At 44.7% G+C, this 16,623-nt stretch overlaps 1 protein-coding gene across 3 annotated transcripts in view; it reads left to right on the forward strand.

The window, feature by feature from the left end:
* The window catches only part of vav2 (vav 2 guanine nucleotide exchange factor), a 190,832-nt gene that overhangs the window by 61,868 nt on the left and 112,341 nt on the right, over nt 1-16,623 (forward strand). The window lies entirely within an intron of this gene.

Here is a 16,623-nt window from a genome sequence, read left to right on the forward strand (position 1 = left end):
TAGATACGATTTGGTGTATGGCATTTTTATGGTTCAATGGGCTGACAATACTGTGTGTGTGTGTGTGTGTGTGTGTGTGTGTGTGTGTGTGTGTGTGTGTGTGTGTGTGTGTTTGTGTATGTGTGGTGTAAGAGCTGAGACGTGTGAGTTCATCAGCAGAATACCACCATCGTGCCCCTGTGATCTGCTTGGGTTTAACGACAGTTCAAAGTCAAATCCGTCAGTTGCATTATCTTCAGTGTGGAGCGGAGAGATGTGTAACACTTCAGGGTCACCAAACTCATCTCATGTCACCGAGTGACTTGACTTAAACTCAGCTGTGCTCTCTAGCAGTCTGCTGCTAGAATGCATCACGGATGCGTGTGTTGGCTCAGCAGTAAAGCCGGGCTGACTCACTCGCACTTCATATTAGCTTTACAGAGAGATTTATGGGGTATTCGAGCTGATTTCTGTATTTTTATTGAATAGTAGTAGGCACAAAGCCTGTAGGTTTGTTTCTCCCCCTTCGTTCTGGGGGGAGATTGGGGACGGATGAGCGGGCACAAAGATCCCGAAGGAGCTGCTGCTCTTTTGCATTGGAAAGTGGTCAGGAATCACATCGGGGTGCCGTCCTTGTAGAGACGCTCCGGACATGTCCCCTACCAGTTGACTGTGACTGACGTAGGCCCAGACACCTCCCGGAGGGATTCCACAGCCCTCCTGGCCTGGGAAATGTTTCAGAGAAGCACATCTGCTCCGCCTGCTGCCTCAGTGACCCTGTTAGCGGCGGTATGGTTAGATGGGTGCATGACGTTTGAGGTTTACGTGTCAGATATGTAATTAAAGTTGAATTACTGGCATTTCTCCTTTAACACAAGACAACTGCAACACAGGAGGAACAAGGCCTGCGGGTTCAGAGGTATTTTCTTTTCATGTGACTGAACTTGAAAGGAAGGGATTGGCTGGTATTCCATGATCAGGTCAGGCTCTGAGTGAATTGTTTCTCTCTACCTTCTAATCCCTTTGACTGTGATGTGTGTTCGTATGTGGCTGCAGGCGGGGGAGTAGTATTATGTCATTATATAGATGATAGCTGATGCCACTGTGTCGGGACCGGTGCACTGGGAATGTTAATACTGTAGCTTTTCAGCTGATGGTGAGATCTGAATAAACTCTATAGCCGATCGATTACGACGAGGATGTATTTGCAGAAGGTCATCGGCTCATTTATCTAACTTATCTAATTCAGCGTATCCACTGTCGCCGCTTCGGGCCGAGAAGACGGGGCGAGGAAAGACGAGAAAAGAAAAAGATGAGAGAGAAGAAAAAGGAGACAAGGACTCATTTGGCAGGTCGTAGATAAACCGCAAGACGGTGTCTGAGAGTCAATGAGCTCGCGGTGAACGGTATTAAAATCCAACAGCAGTCAGAATCAATCACACAGGTCCTCCATATGTCAATTTGGAAATTGCCTTCGTACGGTCACAGCGGTGGTGGGCTTGTCTCGCCATTGATTTTCCATTAAGGCCAAACATCACATTATAATATATTGAATTGAGCAGATCACTATGTATGTGGCATACATTTAAATAGTGAGAATACCTCATAAACGCAGGCTGGTTTATTCTGCATGTTAGAGTCTCTTTAGTTGATTCCTCCTTTCTTTTGAAAGCCCACACAAATGTTTCTTTGCGTGCACATCCACATGCAAACAAAAGGAATTCTAACTTCCATCATATGCATCATAGTACGGCGTCCTTCATCTATTATAATATAAAAAAACATGGAAATTTGGTTAAAAGTGAACCAGGTTTTACACTTGTGCATGTTTGATGAAAGAATGCGGCATTTCAGACTGAGATCAATCAACATATCAAACTGTATTGTATAGATCAATATATTTTTTCTTAGAACAATTTATTGATAGAACTCTTCATTACAATATATTTTTTAATTCTGGTTGCATCTTCTGTTGAATGACATTAGAAGTTGTGCATCAAGCTTCCCGAGTCTTCAGCTTGACTATTGGTCATGCACCAGTCACATTGGAGGCATCTTGTATGATCCATGAATATTTTAAAATCAAATAATACAGCAATTATATATAATACATACATATTATAGCCAGACCTGTTTCTTGACATGTTTACCTCTTGTGAAGAAGAAGAAGAAGAAGAAGGGCGAGAATAAAGGGGGGATCGAAGGAGAAGTGAAAGGAAAGGTGGAGCTCTCTGCGTGTCGGGTTGTCACTCCTTTTGAAAACAAATGAGCTGTTTTCAAAGATGGAGAGCAAACTGTCGAGTTTTAATCTCCCGTGCACGAGTGAAATTAAAACGGAGGGCTTTGGGGAGAGGAGGTACGATGGAGGGTTTCGATAGCAGCTGCCTCCATAAACATTAATCAGCCCCCTATCCACCTTTCGTACCTCCACTGTGGCTGTCGGGGGCCCCAGAGGTCATCTCCCCTGGCCTCTGGCCGCTAACTCCCCTTCTAATGATGCCTTCTCCCGGGTCACATGCAAATAGACTACAGGGGCCAACTGGGCCTAATGCTAGGAACAAAAAAGTAATTGCCCCTTGAAAACCTTCCGCTACCCTTTCCAGTGGGGGTAGTATTGTAAGATGGATCACGAATCAGGCTACGTGCCCTCTACTGACTTTTATTTTCATTATCCAACTCATTTCAACCGGGGTTACCTCCCGCCACATCCAACAGGAGCTCCCATGTTGCCTTCTCTCCACGCAAGGGGAAAACGTAGCTGCATGGTTGCATGCACACATAACCAGCTCTCCACACCCTCGCCCATCCCCCATCATTAGAAATTCATTATGACATCATTAAACCAATGAAATACAGCTTATTACAGTCGACCCCAGAGAAGGCTTTTTATTTAAACACCTCCCTCCATACGAACCCAGCCGCCTCGTTTCCTTTTCTCCCGACTTATTTTAATTAGCCACCGAAGGAACATTGCTGTCATTTAAATGAACATGGCAATCAGTTTATTTGGCTGTTGCCATGATTAGCATAATTAGCCTGCACCTGTTAACCATCTATCAACAGTTTGGTGATTTTCCATCTGTGACGGGAGAGCAGTGGAGGAAGGAAGCGTTCTGACAGATTTGCCGTCTTCATTAAAAGGGAGCGGCGTTGTTTATTCGAGAGGCAGACCGCGTTGCTGGCATCCGTTTCCATCGTATCCCAACAGCCTCGGAGTCACAACTGGCTGACTGGCTGATGTCACGGCCGTCCACGCAGCGCTCGTTGTCTTGATAGCACGGCGAGGTGAACAGATTTTATTGGTGCACGGCATTTGAATAAAAATAAGTCCGTCTATGAAACGGGCGTTTCCTGGCAGATGGTTCAGGTGACAGAAGGCTGGAGTCTTTTCCAGCGTACTCACAGTGATGATGTGTATGTATTTGTGAATCCATCCACCTTATTATCCTTATAACAGACTTCTTGACAGGGTGTTTATTGCTTTACTGTAAGCGAGCCTGTTTCTTTAAATGAAATTAGATGTTTTCTGACTAGATAAGTTGGTCTGAATCCCAAATTCTAATGGGTTTAATTAGCATCGAATACACACAACACACCTAGAACCAGATGGAGAGTTGTAATCTGAAGGCAACACTCCAATCCCTTGATTTAATTTGTACCAACTGCTCCCTTTTGCAGCCGCTTCTCCTTCCTCCTCGCTTCCCCCCCCATCCATCTCTTCCCCTTTCCTCACTGTCCCGCTCATTCATCTCACAGCCAGTCTCCCTGTGAGTATGTTGTGATAAGACTCAGCCAGCGGCGGGCGAGCCACCATTGTGTCAGCACGTCGTGATTGCTATTGGTCGGCAGTGTTTGATTACCCTCTCCGACGCTCTGAATCCCGCGCACACTGAACTCTGCTCCTTTCATTTCCTTCCTGCATTCTGCGGGCTAAAAATAGCTAGTTGCTTAGCATCCACGCCCAGCGCTCCTAACATCTGGAACGTGCCTCAGCCACTGTTGGCCTGCCAGCCTGAATGCTATTTACTGAAAGTTGGATTTAACCTCAGTCAGATGCCCTTAGCCTGGCTCTGTGCTCACATTTCGGCATGCAGCAGTACACGCGTGGCACGAGATCCTAAATCATGTTATTTCTCAGTTTCATGTTCTAAGACTGGTTTTTAAGCATTCAGTACTGTGGCATTCATACTTCCAAAAAGTAGGCTATTGATAGTGTAAACACAAAATATTATTTTTGTTCTTTTCACTCTCTTTTTAGCATGTTTTATGTTTTTGGGCTACAATTCCCATCTTGATTTGTGGGACAAAAACAGGAAGTATGTTGTTGCCTTGCAGTCAGCGGGGGAGCTGCGGGCTTCACCGCAGGCCTGTTTTGTTGCTTAAAGTTGTTTAATATTTTGGTGATTCTGCGCCACGGAAAGTTACGCTACATTAACTCCGAGCAGTGTGTTTTTACTTGGAACACGGTATGCAGACAGGAGTCAACTGGATTGCCTTGCATGCTGCAGAAAATGTCAAATTCAGTGAATTGAGACTATCTAGGGCTGCACGGTGGTGTAGTGGGTAGCACTGTCGCCTCACAGCGAGACGTCCCGGGTTTGATTCCTGGGTCGGCCCCGGGTTCCTTCTGTGTAGAGTTTGCATGTTCTCCCCCTGTTAGTGTGGGTTCTCTCCGGGTTCTAGCTTCCTCCCACAGTCCAAAGACATGCAGGATGGGGATAGGTTCATTGATGACTCTAAATTGCCCGTAGGTGTGAATGTGAGTGTGAATGGTTGTCTGTCTCTATATGTCGGCCCTGTGATAGACTGGCGACCTGTCCAGGGTGAACCCTGCCTTCGCCCAATGATAGCTGGGATCGGCTCCAGCCCCCCCCGCGACCCTGAATACAGGATAAGCGGTAGACAATGGATGGATGGATGGATGGATGGATGGAGACTATCTGAAGTTCTAAAAGCATTCATGGTCATTCATGGAGGACCGTGTGTTTCTGTTTGACAAGACAAAACAATGAACAATGTCCATTCACAGTGGAGGATCACATACATTATATTTTGGTATTGGTACTGTTTTTTTGGGGGGGGAATGAAAAACATATTTGTGGAAAAAGGTTGTGCTTCATGGCTGTCAGACTCAGGCTAAGACTGTAGTAAGTGATGCAGGGAGGTTCAAGGGTCAAGCAGCCAGTGTCACTCTCTCAGGTTAGCTTTCCCCTTTCCATTATTGCCCGTGACCTCAGCAGCATCCTTTACTGTCGAGGGACAAGCTGATTTTTTTAAAGCCACGACTCTCTGCGGTGTTTCCTCGTCCTTATGGGGGGCGTGAGTGGTTTGAAGAGGCTCACAGCAGAATGTAATGCTTGAGCTCTTAAACTCGTATTGCAATGTCAAATTGTTCAGTAGCTCCTCATGTCACCTGGGAGAGAGACGGCCTTTGCAGACTTTAAAAGCAGTCGTTAGACTTTTATGGAGTATAACATCAACTTTCATGGCAGTGGAGTGTAGGGGTCGGGATCACACACCTCCATTAACCAATTCCCTAGGGAAAAACCCTCAACCGCTACCTTTTAAGCAGGGGGCATTGTACTCTACACTACATTTGTCATGCAGCTACATCATTGTACGTTCTAGTTTCTAGTAATTATGATGCATTATAGTTTAACGACCCAACAGTATCGCCCACACTTAGAATATTAGTATTGTGTTATTGCGACTTGCCTAAGGGATCTGAATACTTCCTCCACCGCTGCACACCGTGACTCTTAATCCAACTTTACACACAGTGCTCCCCAAAGAGACAATTTATCTCCGTAACCTTCTCTGGAAGCACATCCTCCTGCCTCAGCAGACAGGTTTGTGGCTTCCTCTGTCCCCGTGCCCTCTTATTTCACACCCTGTCTATCAAGACCCCCAACTGCAAGTTTTTACATAAAGCTTCCAAGACATGATCAATAATTCATCCCAAATGCCACAGTCCTGATGATGATATGAATAATAAATGGTAACTTCCTCCCCCCCTTCCTGTGTTTGGACCCCCTTCCATCCCTCCACTCCCACGACCTCGTTATTCCCGCAGCTCGTTACCGTGTTACCCGCGGAAACAGGTGGTCGTTCGGGATTCAGCCTCGGCTCGGGGATGCTGACTGTCGGAAGGCGAGCGTCCGAGTTGACGCTTCCAGTGACAGCGGAGACGAGATGTGATGGATTGTTGGTGGCATCCATTCTCATTCAGCCCAAACGCTCTGGCCCGCGTGACGGAGGAGCAGAAACTTGAGGTCCAGATGACCCAAAATGTGTCACTTGAAGGAAATCTCCGTGCCATCTGGATTCCCTCCAGCTGTTCCTCTATTGTCTGGCTTTTTTTTTTCCGTCACATGAATGTCACATTCTATGCAGGCATATTACAGTCAACGGTGAGGAAAGCAGACCTTTTCTTGTAATTATTGATTCTGTAACTCATCAAACCGGCAATTTTGATTGCTAGATCTCCATCCTATAATCATGAGATACAGTATGTACCTCCTCAGTGATGTGCATATCTCAAATGGTGATGAGTGTTCAGCATGGTTGCATTTTTTCAGAATTGTATGGTATATGTCTCATAATTATGATAAAGACTTCTGGTTTTATGAGATGCTGAGTCATAATGACCTCATACAGAAATCAATATTCAAGAAAACAAATAAAAACAAAATCTAAAATCAGATTCTCCTCAGATAAGTCTCTGTATGATTCTAGTGCTGGGCGGTATGACCAAAAATGTATATCACGGTATTTTTCAAAATGATATCGGTTTCACGGTATTTGACGGTATTTTTTTTTTCAAGCACGACTGGGTGTTAACCTAATTTTCTAATAATTTAGAGAATAATTACTGCAGTAAATTGGCTTGGACTGACATATTTTAATGTCATAAGGAGTGAATATTGTAGAAAAACATTAATGTCCACACTAGCATTAATGATGTGAAGGAATCAGAATGCATGACTGTTGCAGTCAAAATACAGAACCCTTTATTGTTTTGCAACTTGAAAAAACATCTTTTGTAAACCAACTGGCTACACAATGTAAACAATACGTCTCCTGTAACTGCAATATGAAGACTTCTTTATCCACCGGACATCAATTAAGGCAACATCCATAAATAATATTGAAACAAATAAATAGTTCCACAGTTTGCTTTTCTTGTCGTAGGCAGTCCCCCTAGCAAACGCGTCTTTGAGTGACATTTGACTCGTCTCTTCTCCCGCAGTGCGAACAGCGGCTACAACTTTAGCCCGACGGCATTTGCAGAATATTGTTGTTTGTTCGACGTCGATTTTTTAAAGCCGAAGAATTTCCAAACAACAGACACGGCTCCTCTTTTCGGCACAAGTTCTTCTGTTTCATTGCTTGCTCGTTCGGAACTTTCGGCGAAAGTTTCGGCGAAAAAAAGAAATGGATAAACACGGCGAAAGTTTCGGCAAAAAGAAACTTTCGCCATGTTTATCTATTTTTTCACCGCATCTTACGCTCAACACAGGCTGTGCTCTCGCATGCTGCTTGTTTGGTGCAGCTGCTAAACAGCCCCCTCTCAAACAATGTCCGGCGGCGCGACGTTCCGCCGCTCTGCGTTCCCGACGTTCATACGCTACACACTCACCGGTATTGGGGTATATGAAAAATGCATATCATAAACAAAAAAAACACCGGTATTCGGTATGAACCGGTATACCGCCCAGCACTATATGATTCTTACCTGTGGTAAAACCAGTCTACTGTAGAAACAGAAAAATGAGTTCCTTACAAAATCATTGGAGCCTCACAATAAGCTCTGTCTCTATGCCCCCCCCCACACACACACCTTGTTTTTGGCAGCGTTTCCTCTCACACAGCATAGTGACGTTGTCATTTGAATCCACCAGCAGAGAGAAGAAAAGCGAGAAGTGATGAGCTGCATAAAACCCATTTATTGAACTTTTAACGCCGTGCGCAGTCAGAATCCTTTTGTGAAAATAATTGGCCTCTTTTGTTTGGGAGCCAGTGAATGTGATTGTGTGCTGCTAGACAAACCGACAGACGGAGACAATGTGATTTTTGCCCAAGACCCTGAGTTTCTCAGCTCACTGGTTTGCTGTGGCAAGTACCCCAAAAGGCTGCCGCGGTGCGATCACAGGCCTCTCTGGCCTTTTTGGATAGTAAATCAGTGGTCACTGGAGGGCGTGCCTCTGTTGTAGGGGCGGTGTCTCTGTAGCGCTGCAGGATTAAAGTGGAAGGATAAAGAGGAAGAGCCCCCACAGAGCAGGAGTCTCTGAATTCCTTGCAGCTGGTGTGAGCTCTCATTATTTCTCCTCCCCCGGTTCCTCCCTCCGAGGCTCCAGAGGCACGGCTGTGATGGACAGGTACATTCCCTGAGGAATCACTGGCATGAAAAAAAGAAGAAAATCACCAAAAAGGAGAGTTCATCCTCAATCATTCCCCCCCCTCCATTGCACAGGGATTAGACTCCTCCGATGAAGCTGAAAGGCAAACCCACTTGGCTCATAAATCATACTTAATGTTCGCACATATGTACGTGCATTTCAGCGTACACTCCGAATTATGTAATGATGCCCCATTTGCCCTGGAATTGGAGGTAATTTCCCCGACCATCATGGTGTTGTGCTGTAAACAGTAGCCCAGCAGCTCAGCACGGGGCGGATGATATTATTTTAGGAGACATTTGGAACACAGATCACAGAATGTCGAGGTAGCTTTGCCGGATCATCGGAGTAAGCTGCTTTTCAAAAACCATGATTAAATCATGAGAGTCAGCAAATAGCAGCGTGTCACGTTAAAAGAATCCTCTGTGTTTTGTTGACGGGGACCTTCACTGGCAGAATACTGCGGGAAAAGCAGCCGCTCTCTGAATTAAAACTGAATACTGTATTTTCTTTTCTTTGTCTTTTTTCATAGACTGTCAACAGTGGTATTAAGTGGAACGAGCAGACAGATTTGTAGTATTAAACGCTCTGTCAGCCAGTCGCAGCTCGTCAGTGTTAATGGACCACGTGTGTCATTTGGGCTTTCTGCTTGGATCCTAAAAGATCTCAGAGTAACGATTGAATATTTTAGGAGATAAGACGGAGCATCATGTAAACATTGCATCATAATATATGCAAATTGTGACTATGCAATGTGGCCTCACAGGAAAACGGCAACATTTAGTCTCGTTAGATCATGCAAGGCATGATGCTTGTTATGTTGTTAACTGTTTAAAATGGGAAAAAAAAACATTTTGTAAAAGTAATTTTTATTTGACCATTTCAACATTTGTGTTTGATAGCAGTATCACTTCCTGTCACAACAAAACAATACAGTAAATTGATTCCTGGTACACATTTGCTGAATTTAAACATTTCGGGATGCAACTGAGATACTATTCTAATGCTCCTGGGATGCTGTACCGAGGCTGACCTCTGACCTCTGGGGACAGAAGTGTAAACATGCTCCTCAGTGATCAGTAGAGAATCATAAACAACCCTCAAACTCTCCTACAGGATTCAAAGAGCAAAGCTCAGAACTAGATGGAGTTATTTTGATAAAAGAAAGAACCCAGATGAACTCTTCTCTACATCCGTCCAGCAGGTTCAGTCGGACACACGAATGCAGGATTATCACGCGCTCCAACAATGACCGTGTCAGATATGCATAAACGTGGACGTGGAAATAACCCTTTTACCCTGTTGTAAAATTGACAGCACTCTCTATGGCAGCCATTAAATTGGCTATTGCTTTTTATACGGTCCAGTTCCTCAACAGGAGCACATGGAAGTGATGACACACACGGACAGCGGCGGAGGCAGGACACGCAAACACACACCTCTCACACTGAAGCTCAGGGCCATAAAGTCACCGCTGGAGCCGGCGCTCTCTGATTCCTCTATCAAAGGGCTGTAAAATGGAAATGAGACTGAATGGATGACATGGTCGCTCATTACCCGCGGCGTGCTTTATAGAAAGTTGTAGTAACACATCCGACTGGACTTGATGGCGACCGATACTGGCGAGGTGCTCCGGCCCACTTACCTTTTTTACGGTTCCTGTTAATCCACTGGTGTTCCGGTGGTCCAGATATCCCCCGCTGCTTCAATCTCTCACCCTTTCCTCCCGTCTTACTTTGTCTGCGTGTCTCTTCTTCCCACCAGATTTCATGTGCTCACTTTGCTTTCTCACTCCTCGTCCCTTTTGCACACGATTATCGTGAGCTGTGGCTCGTGTCCAGCATGGCACATGGTAATTTGATACGGCCGATTAAAAGCCAGCAGCCGGGCTCCTTATTGTGCGGGGTTGGGAAGCTTGCCAGGTGTTACAAACGCCCCCTGCAGCGGCCACTAAACCGATGTTCTCCTCCATGCTTCTATTCATTTATTTCCCCACAGGTGCCTCCTAGCAGGTAGCAATGATGCACAGCCCTTCTGTGGCCAGCGGGGTGGACTGTGATGTGTAGGCTAAGCAAAAACTTCACCTACTTAAGGGAATACTACACATATCTCGAGGATGTGGAACATTAAATTCAATAATGGTATGAATTCTACATTCATGTGCTTGGTGTTCAGAGACACGGTTGTCCCAAATGTGATATGCAACAGATCATAAGCAAAAAGAAGACAGACTTAAGTAAAAATGGAGGCGCTGCTGTGGTCAGAAGACAAACAATCAAATAAGAGGAAATGTATAAAAATATGTTTTTTTTCTTCAGATTTTAATAGAAGAGGCTGGATTTTAAAAATATTCTAAAACAACTTAAAGCTGCTCATGGAGTTTTCTTGTAAATAAATCATTCCTTGTACGTATTTAGTCTTAGTCGTCCACAGGTGTTTGTGTTTCCCTGAGATCAAACTAACATGTTGAGTGCTTTTCCTTTTCCTTGTATAATAAACCAAAGGCAGGATGTGAATCACGGCCACCTGCTTACTCGTGCACATGCTTATCAGTGATGTAAACCAAAGCTGAGATCCACTGAGAGAAAATGTTGCTCTACAGCGCTCCTAGTGGTCAAAACCTCCTCAGGGCACCTTTATGTCAAAAATACAAGCCAATAATGGATGTATTCCTCAAGTTTACTGCTGTTTTTTTTAAAGTTCTGCCACATCCCACTAAACATAACCTAATATTGGCCCACTATCACCAGCAGCCTGTGCATGTATTGATCAGGCTCTATTAATAGATTGGTCTAACTTAATTTACCCATATTAATGTTCTAATCCATCAATTTTCAATCTCTTGCTGCCGGAGTTTACAACCGTTTACAGTCCTCACATTCAGAATATGCCTTTTATTAACAGAATGGTGCAAATTCCTAGCACAATATATAAAATACTAGTGTACCTGTATCTGACTGGCTGCGGACATTTGAAGACTTGTTGGAGGAAGGAATGGGTGTGTTCACGAGGCAAAGACAGACCACTTTTTCTCCCACCTCTGACTTGGTGAGAAACATCACTTTAGGTGTGCTTGTCTTTGTGTGTGTGTGTGTGTGTGTGTGTGTGTGTGTGCGTGTGCGTGTGCGTGTGTGTGTGTGACAGAGAGAGAGTGAGAGAGTGCCTAGCCCCCATGCTGTGCCCCGTCTGCCTCGTCTGCAATTACCAGTGGAGAGTGCACATAGCTACCTGCTCATCACCGCGGAGCCGGAGCCCAGCCCTGGACAAAGCACACACACAGCAGCTCCTGCCAGAGACTGCATTATGGAGATTAGGGTGAAAGATTGACAAAGAGGCAGAGGGAGGTGGAGGGAGACGTGCTCGATGAGAGCAGCAAAGCTTCGGGAAGGGAAATTAGTTTGCTTCTGGATGGTCCCCCAAGGCTCAAGGAGAAGGGGAGAGAAAGACACAGGGATTAGGAGAGAGAGTGAGAGAGGGACAGAAAGAGACTAATCTCGCCTAGTCAGATATCCATCTTGTCGGGCTCGCAGAGGTTTGGGGCAGGACTGAAACGGATGGACAACTCAACAACAATTTTGGCATCAATTAATGTTAAAGACATTTATCAAGAAAAACTAAAGCCACGTTTGGTTTCAGCTTCTCAGAATCAAGGATTTGCTGCTTTTCTCTCTTGTCTGTCATTGTAAAGTGGATTGATTTTGAACTTGAAAACAAAATTTGGCTTTGAGAACATGTGATAGGAGTATTTATGATTTATTTAAAAAATTTAAACAAATGATTGTATTTCTGACCTTTTTTTCAAAATGAACTGTGCTGGATTTACTCCAAACCTCTGCAAGCGTGATGAGAAAAGAGATCTGATTGAGACGCAGACGGAGTGAAAGACACCCACAGAGCTGCGAGGGAGTGGGAGTGACGCAGGCTGACAACGAGACGAAAACACTGCCAGAAAGAGGTCAAGTGTTTGTCAGGAGGAAGAATGTTGGAGAAGAACAAAGTTCAAGGTGGAAAGAAAGTGATGCAGACGGGAATAAACAAGCTGATTGCAGACGAAGGATTCGTGACAACACGACGGAGGACATAATGGAGACAAAAAGACGGGGAGAATGAAGAGTGACGCTGTGTCAGTGGTATTTTAGGGGGAGTGCGTTTCCTCGGCTGGTCACCGTAGTGCCCTGTGTGATGAAGGAGAGAGGTTTGAGTGCAGAGGATTGCAGGGAGGATAGCAAGCTTGTGGCCAGACCGGGCCTGTCAGCCTAAATGGCAACAATCAATAATCCCCTCAGTCAGTTTCAACCTTAGAAGGCTGGAGCCTGAGCTGCAACGATGCACACAGTGCTGAGATGTCTGCTTTATGTACCGCATACATATTTCTTTATGTTTTATCATGCCAGTGGTTCCCAACCTGGGAGCCGGGATCCCCCGAGGGCCCACAAGATGAATAGGGAAGAAAAGGAAATCGTCTGCTTTCTGACTTGTTTATAATCTTTCTTTCCTGTGAATCCAGAATCCTTTGACTAAGTCAGGCCTCAAATACGTGAGCGCAAACAATATAGTTTGTATATAAATATTTGTCAGCTTAACTATTCGTTGGTGGTCGACATGCAACTTTTAATGGAGGTTCTGCGAGTAGACATTAGGGCTGCAGTTACCCAATTACTTTTACTGTCTAGTAGTTTCTTTAATTAAGTGCATGGTCTATAAACCCCCAGAACATAAGATACATGCCCGTAACGGTTCCTCAGTCCAAGGTTGGAGTTTTAGTTAATTAATTTAATCAAACCAACAGTTCAAAGTGAAGCAGCAGATGATGCTCATGTTTGACGAGCTGGAACCAGAGAATATCTATAATAAATACAATATCAACATACTTACCAAATCATGAATGTTGACTTTCTAATAAATCAAATGATTTACTCCTTGTTTTAACACTTGGAGATGTTGCTTTGCCTGAAAGGATCACTAACAATAAAGGTTTGGACTCCCTGTTGTAAGCAAAGATGGCTACCTCTGCATCATCAGGTGCAACCCTGACTAGATCAGACCTTCACTGGTGTACAATGAATTCTTGGAAAGAGAAACTTCCGTTGTAAAGTTCAGCACAGTGGGCTTCGCACTATGCAGCATATGGTGCAAATCTGTGCCCAGCATTAAAGGCCAATGTAAAATCACCATCCACCCACACCTGCAACACTGCTGCAGTATGGGCTGGAGTGTTTTAAAAAGTCCAGCGCTCTCTTTAACACACACACACACACACACACACACACACACACACACACACACACACACACACACACACACACACACAGTGGAGACTTTGTTAGCCTGCTGGCACAGGCAGGCTTCCCCAGGACAGCATGTTTCCACCCTGACTAGAACAGTGTGGCCGTTGTGCGGCTGCAGCATTGTGCGGACACATAACGTGCAGCCAGCAGTCACACTGGATCGTATTCATTACAGTGAGATGGCTGCAAACTACCACTTAGCATAGTTCACTATCAAGAGAAGAATCATGTTCTAAAATAGGATCTCCACCAAGCGAGTTAAGTCCCAGTTTCACTCAGATAATGGTAAATTATCAAAGAAATAAAGCCAACATTGGTACTGTATTGCAGAACAGCCTTTTTACTGATGGCTTTTTTTTTTGTATTGATTGGCAGAATATAATTTTGAATCATTATAAATTGTTTGTTGTGAATTTGAAGAAACTAGATGGTGATTGTCATGTTGAGATTTTTCCCATTTTCTTTTTGCAAAATATTGAATTTAAGTGTAATTGATGTTAATATATAATGATTTTAAAGTGTTTTGAATGCAGGTCTGAAGTGGAAAATAAAACCCAGGAACCCCATCCAAAACCTGAATATTTACTGTGACATGGAAACAAAGAGAAGGTTGCTCCACAGAATCTCCCAGCAGCATTGTGTGCACATTATAAGGCAACTAACGGAACTACCGAGTTTCCCTGAAGCCAAGTCTCTGCTGCACACGCATTTCTTTTCTGAAAGAGAGAGCGAGCTGCTGCGCTGCACGTTCTGCTGGCAGTTTAATTCATCACCTCTTCCTTCTGGCTTTTCCAATATCACTGGGTCCTTGTTGTTTCCAGAAGGCTTTCTGAACTCATTCTGTGCCACACTGAGGGATGTCTGCAACTGAAGCGTCAACGCATCACCCTTTATCTTACTTCTTCTTCGTTTTCGGCTGCTGTGGCTTGAGCTCCCGGAAAATCATTCTAGTGCAGAAAGTCCTATGGACCATGGAGTGTTGTTTCCGACGTGTCCCTGTGTGAATGCTCGGGGTATTGATCTCGCTCCCCGGGTGTCCACACTGCACAGGCAGAGTTGAGGCCGACGGGGTCGATGCCACGGCTCATAAACAACAGGGCTCACAGAAACACATAAACGCCACGCTACAGACATGCCGCATATGCATTTAGTTGCATCATATAGAAACATGCGGGTGTGAATTAACACGTTCACTTTCTGACCTTTATTGCTCTTGACTTGACTTCATTCCTCTTGAGTGACTCAGTTGAAGAGGACATGATGTCTTTGGCCTGGAGTGTGTGTGTGTGTGTGTGTGTGTGTGTGTGTGTGTGTGTGTGTGTGTGTGTGTGTGTGTGTGTGTGTGTGTGTGTGTGTGTGTGTGTGTGTGTGTGTGTGTGTGTGTGTGTGTGTGTGTGTGTGTGTGTGTGTGTGTGTGTGTGTGTGTGTGTTAATGGCGAGGAAAGGACTCTTTGTCCAGTGTGAGTCAGCCAGTACTGCTGTATAGTGAGCTTATAGATGCAGTAACAAGGAGCTGAATGATTTGCTATTCGTCACCATGCGGCAGTTTGTAAGAGGAAGCTGAAACAAAAGAAAGTATGACTTTATTTGATTTGATTTTATCTTAAAGAATATAATGTAACAAAATCTCCCTTTTTTTAAATCAATGATTCCATGTTGAGTCTTCCTAATGTTGGGTGATTGTTGCCTCCCTGACTTTTCCTTTATCACCATCACACGTGTTTTGGTTACCAATGCTAGCATGCATGTTTGTGGCATTGAACCGAAATTCATATTATCATCAAATCACATGCAACATGTCACGTCCATGTGTTTTAGGGGTTAGCGTGAGGTTGAGTTCAGCTCCAGGCCCCAGACTGGACCCAGACTCCTGACAGTTAAACAGTGAAAGCAGAGAAAAAGGGTGAATTAGGTGATGTGTTGTCTCGGTGTTCATCCCTTGAAACACGTCGACTTGTAACAAAGCGTCGCTCTCCTCAACATAAACATTTTCATTTGCCCCGAACAACAGCTATGATACCTTTGTATTACTCAGCACTTTGATGTAAAATGCAGTGATATTTCACCTCGTGTGCTGAGGCAATGCAGGGGGAAGTAATGAGATTTATGTAGCCCGGGGAAATGAAGAGCTTTCAGGTTTTTCCCGACGTCTTGTCTTTGAGTGCTTCCACCCCTCCTTCTATCTTCCTGTATATCCCACCTCTGCTCTGCTATATAATGTGCAGCTTTTCTAGAAAAAAACTGGAGTAAAGATGTATTTATGGTTGCTGAGACTCTTTATCCTTGAAAGACAGTTTGTTATATTTCCTTTTTACAACCCAAATCAGCTCAATATGGAAATGTTCTCCTGTTGGGCTCGATATAGTGAGAGTATTGGCCAGTATGATGGAGATGAATGATTCATCGGTGATGTCTGTACAGTCCAGCTGCTTCTGTATTTACTGTAGCCGCTGCATCATTAGATGCTGCAATGTCATTATGCAGGTGGATGGATAGGGGGACCGACCCGGGTCAGCTAAGCCAGGATAATCCGCCTGCATGGTGGGGCGGGAGAGGAAGGGGGGCCTGTGTGCAGAGGTCACGACCCCCTGCCGCTCCATGTGGGGTGTTGTGTGTCAGAGGAAGCTCAGACGGGTGTCTCGGCGTGCGACCTCGACACACTCGCCGACTCACCTGCATACAAATGTGTTGCTTTGGTCGTAACATTCAGGCTGCTTTGTGAGACCCGTGCATAATGAAATGTTATGTGCTGCCGTTCTGACACATCGACCTTTCTGACTTTTGCTCCCACCAACATGTGTAGCAGGATTGGATTATATCCATACTTCTCATAGCACTGGAAAACACATTGAAGCATGTTAACAACTTTCCTCTCTGGTCATCTCTGGCCGGACTGTTGATCGGATCTATGTTCAAACCTAGTTTCTCCAAGGAAAACGTAAACATGTAAGGCTTGG

This window comes from Eutrigla gurnardus (genome assembly GCF_963514095.1).
Source record: "Eutrigla gurnardus genome assembly, chromosome: 19".
NCBI classification, from domain to species: domain Eukaryota; kingdom Metazoa; phylum Chordata; class Actinopteri; order Perciformes; family Triglidae; genus Eutrigla; species Eutrigla gurnardus.